Source organism: Rhipicephalus microplus, chromosome 2 (assembly GCF_043290135.1).
Source record: "Rhipicephalus microplus isolate Deutch F79 chromosome 2, USDA_Rmic, whole genome shotgun sequence".
Classification (NCBI taxonomy): domain Eukaryota; kingdom Metazoa; phylum Arthropoda; class Arachnida; order Ixodida; family Ixodidae; genus Rhipicephalus; species Rhipicephalus microplus.
Genome location: NC_134701.1, coordinates 100,384,028 through 100,390,685, shown reverse-complemented (window position 1 = coordinate 100,390,685; position 6,658 = coordinate 100,384,028). Strand labels below are relative to the sequence as shown.

At 46.7% G+C, this 6,658-nt stretch overlaps 1 long non-coding RNA gene across 2 annotated transcripts; it reads right to left on the bottom strand.

Moving 5' to 3' along the window:
* Nucleotides 1–2,412: 2,412 nt before the first annotated feature.
* Nucleotides 2,413–5,898, bottom strand: LOC142796336 (uncharacterized). Of its 2 annotated transcripts, XR_012893760.1 has the most exons (4): nt 5,211–5,898; nt 4,467–4,553; nt 4,006–4,408; nt 2,413–2,549 (listed from the first exon to the last, which is right to left on the bottom strand). It is a non-coding gene; the product is annotated as an uncharacterized LOC142796336 (long non-coding RNA). The 2 variants fall into 2 exon arrangements; XR_012893759.1 differs by having other exon boundaries at nt 4,006–4,553.
* Nucleotides 5,899–6,658: the final 760 nt, after the last annotated feature.

The window sequence follows — 6,658 nt, the reverse complement described above, 5'->3', positions numbered from 1 at the left end:
TCACAGTCATCAGCACGAGCTCGCCGGACTGCGTGGAACCATATGCGCCTGGCACGCCATACGGCACGTGCCCTCCCCAGCCAGAACCGAGCCGTTGTTGCCCGGTGCCACTTCAACCTCCCGTTCCGGTAACCACTTACGCTGCCACCAAACCAACCGCATAGACATCGTCAATCCACCCAGAAAACTACAAATACAGCCAGCCTTGCACAGCGCGCCTCAGTGGGCAGTGGAACGAAGCGGCCGCCACCATGGTCTCATCCAACCACATTTTGCTTTTCGTGCAGGTTGCTCCCTCCCAAGATTACAGCGCTAAGCGATCTAGCAACTATTGTCTGCTGCTCCTTTCATGCCCCCATGTGTTGCTTGATATAGTCGCAGAGTGTTTTGTCGTTATAAAGAAACTTCTTTGCGGAGATATTGAACAGAATCCTGGTCCGAATAGCGAAGTATTAGCCGCCATCAGCAAACTAACCGCACACTTGGATGAGCGTCATGACAACTTGCAGAAGACTATTAACGAAGTTAAAGAAAACCAGTTGCTACTTGATTCCATAGTAACAGATTTAACCACCCGACTTACTGTACTTGAACAGTGGCGCAATTATGTAAAAATTCCAAATCCGGACGGAGGCGGTCTGTCGGTGACGTCAAAAAATGGGCGGTCCGCAGCGGTCGCGAGGATGAAGGGAAGTGAACAGCCAATGAGCGAAATGAAGCCTCGCGTCATCATTTTGACGTGAACTTGGGGACCGTATAGCAAAGTGAAAAGTGTTTTTAACGTGTTGAAAAATGTTTAACTACTATTGATCATCATCAAATTGTGTTGGCACAAGTTTTCAAACGTTTATTAAGGAATACGGCACAATATAAACGTATTTTTTTGTTTTTGTTATGAAATAACGCTAAATTTAGCGGGACGGTACGTGGTGGCGCTAAATACAACCCCGTTTCAAGCAGTTACTGTTTTCATATCTCCTCCACTATACAAACCTAAACAGCGCAACTTGTTGGCTCAGTCGAGCGCAATCGTGGCGGAGGTCAACTGTACCAGTAGTCAACAGCAGCAGCGGCTCATCGGCGTTATCCGAGGCTCAGCGCGCGCTGGTGCTCGCCTTTATGGACGAACATCCCCAGCTCGTGGCGAATGCCATCGAGCTGCGGCACGGCGTCACCATCACCGACCGGTGGCGGCTGTGGCAAGAGCTCAGCGACGCGCTGAACCATGAAGTGCCTGCGCAGGAATGACAGGCTTGGTGGCGCAGGCCGGTGCGCGAGGCCCGCCGTGACACCGCCGCTATCAGAGACGCACAAACATAAGTGACCGTCGAATGGCACGGGCAATATGTTCTGTGACATTAGTGTATATTTTCAGGGGCACTGTATGGGGTTGGCTGCCTGGCTTTCGCGGCCAGGTTCTACAGTTGACTGGGATGACACGCTTCAGTGGCGTTTTTGGTCTCACCTATCAACAGGTAAGCACTCTGCCGCCGCAGTATCACGGGTTCCTGAGCGGTACCATGACAGAGTTTGATATCTGAAGGGGTGCCTTTAGAGGAACCTTGTTAAACGGGAATAAAGCGCACGAGAAAGTAATCAAAAGTGGGTAGGTTTAACTAAAATCTCAGTTTGCAGCCCTTGCAGTACAAGGGGTATTAATTTATCATAAAACACGCAATGACTGCGGGCAAGTGCATGCACTAAAATGGTAATACATGACATCAATGACCACTGAATAGCTGCAGAACATTTCCGCAGATGTTTAGTACTTAAGGTTGCAAAATAGCTAGAGTAACGAATACCCACTTTCTGAAAAATCGTGCTTACTACACTTTCCAGCAGGCGAATGTTCCCACTGCTGCAGTGGAAATGGATGTGGAGGCCACTGAAGCGGCTGTAGATGGCAGTGACACAGTAACACGCAAGCATCTGAGAACTTAGTGCTTTAATGAGTGCAGGGCTGGAACCTTGAGCAGGGCGACAAGGTGCTCAAGGTGAGTAGACCCTTTGTTTACATTTTACATAAGGGGCATAAGCATTCTCCATGTTCTATTATGATGACTGAAACCAACTTGGGCTGTAAACAAGAACCATGCATTGTATTGAGGGCATGGTATCGGGTATCTGCAATGATAAACTGCCGGGCAAAAGGTTAGTTAGCCCTGGGGCTCTTTCATGGTGAGAGATGCATTTGAGGACATTAATAAAGAGCAGTTTCAACAAATGTTTGTAGGTCCACACGAGGAGGGCATAGCTTGTACACAAAGCTTCCCACTTTCAAAGGATGCCATCAGGCCAGTTGATCTTCAACTGAGGGGAAGTTGTTGTGCCCGTTGCAATTCTTGGCAGCAGCAGCAGCTTCCAGCCACGAGATGGTTAAGGGTTTACCGGCAGCTCACTTAAACATTTACACCATGATGATTCATCGCAGGTGCTGCGGGAGATGAAAAAATCAACCACCCGCATCGCTCCTGCAGAACGGCGTGTGGCAGCGGCACAGGAGAAAGCGGCAGCGGTGCAGGAGGGCACTGGCCATGGCTGAGGGCTTTCTGCGAGAAAGGGATACGTAGTTTAGTTTAATTTTTCGTCATGTGTTCAATGTTTTTTCTTGTCATCATTCATTATAGATTTGTCGGTTTCAGTGTGTTTAGGTGCTGCTGTTCATGTTCAATTTTATACGGTTCTGGAGACATATACATAGTTTAGTTTGTTTTTCGCCATGTTTTAAACTTTTTATCATTCATAATTGGTTTAGTGTTTTGATATGTTTACGTGTTGCTGTTCATGTTCTATTTTATTCATTTTTTGTTTGCATTTAGTACATATTACTAGATTTAGGTTAGCATTTACTTTGTATAAGGAGTGCAGCATTTTTTATGTTCGATATATGCATTTCTCAATGTATGTTCGAGCTGTTCTAGTGGCAGTGTTTTTTACCCACATTTCAAAGGTGTCCAGTCATTCACACGGAGACCACGAGTGTATAGTTGACATTTTCTGTTAATGTTTCTTTGATATTTGTATTGTCCCACTGTGTTTTCTAGCTCACTGTGATTTTTATTCAGCATTACCACATAGTGTAGTAATGTGATATCTTTTTGCATCACACTGTGATATTTTCATTTCAGCACAATGAGGCTAAGATGCAACAACTACATTCCGAATCTTGTTTGGGAGCGCTAAGCTAGTAAGTGGTCATCTCGCATCTTGTTTGGGAGCGCTAAACTAGTAAGTGGTCATCTCGCACAGTTTTACAGAGGAAAATGGTCATCACAGCAACATGCCAGCGATTGATTTCATCTAGTTTTCGATGTAAACGACTCTTTGCGGGAATAAATTTCGAACGTGGTATGGCTTGGGAGCCGCGAGATGGCTGAGGGAATTATTCATGCTGTATGTTATCAAAACAACTCGCCTGTTGTTTGCCGTCTTGATTTGCATATTTTTTAGCATTGCAGCATGACTGCAGTCGTGAACTCAAATAAATGTTATTTTAACATTCACACAATGTTTAGGACAATGAGCAAAAAAAAACAGCACAACTTGACAAGCACAATTGCTCGTCAAGCCTGGCGTGCACAATTGAATGCTTGTAGTCAGTCACTATGACAAGATATGGACTTATGTATCATGTGTTCATACAACATGTTTTTAATGGAATCTCGATTTTTATGCGTTCTGGTGAAAAGAATTTTGAGACGTTGCTGCATTGTTCGCACAATTTTGTGATAGCAACATTCAGCACAGAGTGCCGCTCATATATGCTTGCTCCAATCTAGTCTGTTGTGACTGTGATCGCTATTATGGAAAAGGGTGTTTCTGTTGCATATTTCATGTGCCACTTAAAGAAAATGCAGCATTTTGACATTGCCACCTTGCTTTATATTGAAGCACAAGTAAGTACTCTGTGTATTCAAATGTGGCAAACACAGCCCTTTCATGTCTAGATGCACTAGAATCAGTGTAAATAAATTATGTGTGGGATATGAAAACATGAAAACTCACCGTTCCTGTGTACTTCAAAAAAGGTCCAAGACAGCGCTGCTGCCGTCTCTGAGCAGCACGTTGCGTGGTGTGAGCATATGGCTCCCCCTTGGCTCTCCATCGTCATCCTCAGCTGGTGGCATGTCCACGACATACTTGTCCAAGGTCCAGTCGCCTGCATGCAACGCAATGTTGTGGAGAGCAAAGCAAGCATAGATGATTTGCGCTGCCCGATCGGGGTTGTAGAGCATCGTTCGAAAGTGCTGCAAGCAGCGGAACTTGCTTTTCAACACGGCGATACACCTTTACACAACATTGTGCATGGATGCGTGCTCCTTGTTGTATCGGCCTTCGGAAGTGTTGCACGGTTGACTGCCAAGGACTGGAATTAGGAGCCATGGCTTGAGGGGATAGCCTGCGTCTCCTGCAATGTAAGCATAAAAGCTGAGTGCTCTGCCCAGATAGTACACATTAATACTTACCAAGCAGATATTCGCCAGGCTGCAGATGTGCAGCTAGGCGTGCACGCAGTGGGTTGTGTTCCCACACCCAGGAGTCGTGGCACGAATCTGGGAATCATGAGTCTATGACAATTATGCGCAGCCATGCTTTGCACATCTGCGATGAGGAGCGATATAAAATAGTACTGCATTTATACTCAGAATAAATACCTTTTTTCTACGCATATGCAGGAAACAATGCGTACTAGTACAGTCATTGGTACAAGGAGCTTCACTTAGAAGGAAACACAGGGTGTAGCACACTGAGGAGGGGGGAGTGTGGGGGCAACGACCCCACCTCTGCTGTACACATAACTACGACTTCCACTGAATGATCGATAAGTGAAAAGCTACGCGTTGCTCTTGGGAAAAAACACTCGTAAATACCAAAGCCAGCTCGTCCAATTGTGATTGTAAGCACTTTCGTGTTGGAAATACCTCCCTGTCGTGTATATACTTCTGCTACGTCTGCTGCCCATATTACCGATTACCTCTAAAATGCACAATTCAATTGCGTATGCATGCCAGTGCAAAAACGGCAACTGGCTCACGCACAAAACACTTGCCACTTATTATTACCGAGGCCTTGCGAGCCACAATCTAGCTCGCACCCAATTCCCTGCAGGTTCTTTTTCATTCGTTGCATTATTACTTTTTCTAGCTTTGGCGTCACAACTGAACAATTGCTCCGAAGGGCGAGTAATTAACGATCCTAACAGTACTTACGATCATGACGTTAGGACATAATAGCCCCTTCTGGACATGAAGCTCGCCGTGTCGGCCAGTCTGAATCCCTCTGGCTTGCGAATGGTGACCAACGTGCCATCGGCACACGCCAGCACCCCTGGGATGCAACCGCGTAGCACAAACTCCACCTTTGCCTCATCCTTAGCAGCTGTTGTCAGTAGGAAGTCCGCCACCCTTTTTCTAGCAGCCACGGTAATGATCGCCTCCGTCACCTCGTGGATGGTGTTGCTCACCGCCGACTGAGACATGCCGATGTGTTCCTCGCGACCAATGCTCTTCTGGAAGCTACCGGTGGCGAAAAATCGCAGCGCGCACAACACCTTTCTCTCTGTGGAAAGGCCACTGGCTCGCTGGCATCCGATGATAGGATCAAGTTCGTGGCACAAGCTACGCACTGTTCGTTTGGACAGACGAAAACATTGCCGGAACTCTTCTTCGCTGAACTCTTCAAATGCATCTTTTACCTCGCGTCGTCACCTCTGCTCGGTTAAAGCTACCGCACAGGCAAGGCGAAGTACCGTGTCAGTGGGAAACGCCATGTTGTCTAAGTGCCCCGGTGCCGAAAAGTCGCGCATTTTTTCCATTTCAATCCAATCCAGGCCACCTTGCAGCCATTTCAATCCATCCGGTTGCTTTCGGACAGTCTCTCCGACCGTTCCATCGCCTTTCTCCGAGAACCGAAAAAAAAGAGTCACGTGACACTCCAGTCCACGTCACTCATAACGTCACAGCAATCGTCACAGCTTGTATGGGCCAATCGCGTGCGACTCAATGGAAGAGACCGCCTTTGTCCGGATTTGGAACTTTTACATAATTGCGCCACAGAAGGTTATTTCCCTCGAGAGCGTTCCAGACAATGCACAGATGCAAGGTCTTGTAACGGCTGCCGTGCGACACGAAAGTGTCGCTCTCAGTTCACGGCTTGATGACTTCGAGGATCGCTCTCGTAGAGAGAACCTCATTTTTTATGTGATATTGGATTCTGCTTCAGAAACCTGGGCTGAGTCGGAGCTAAAAATTTGTGAAATCCTGTCTGCGTCCCTTAAACTGGAACTTCCTAATGAAGCCATCTCCCGTGCACACAGGCTTGGAACATATGTACAGAACAAATGTCGACCTGTTATTGTTCACTTCAATTCGTTCAAAACAAGAGAAAGTGTCTACTAAGAAATTGATGCTTCGCAGCACCCCCGTGTCAGTTAACGAAGATTTCTGCAAGGCCACGCGCCACATCCAGAAAAAGCTTTTAAATTTCGCGAAAAGCATTGGGCAGCCATATTACTTGAAGTATAACAAGATACTAATCAACAAGAAAGCCTACGTTTATTGTCCGGTCACCGATCGTGTAACTGAGGCAGGACCTATTTATGAAAACCCCGTCCACGTTGTTCCCGAAGTAAGCAATGCAGAATGCGCAGGGGCCAGCG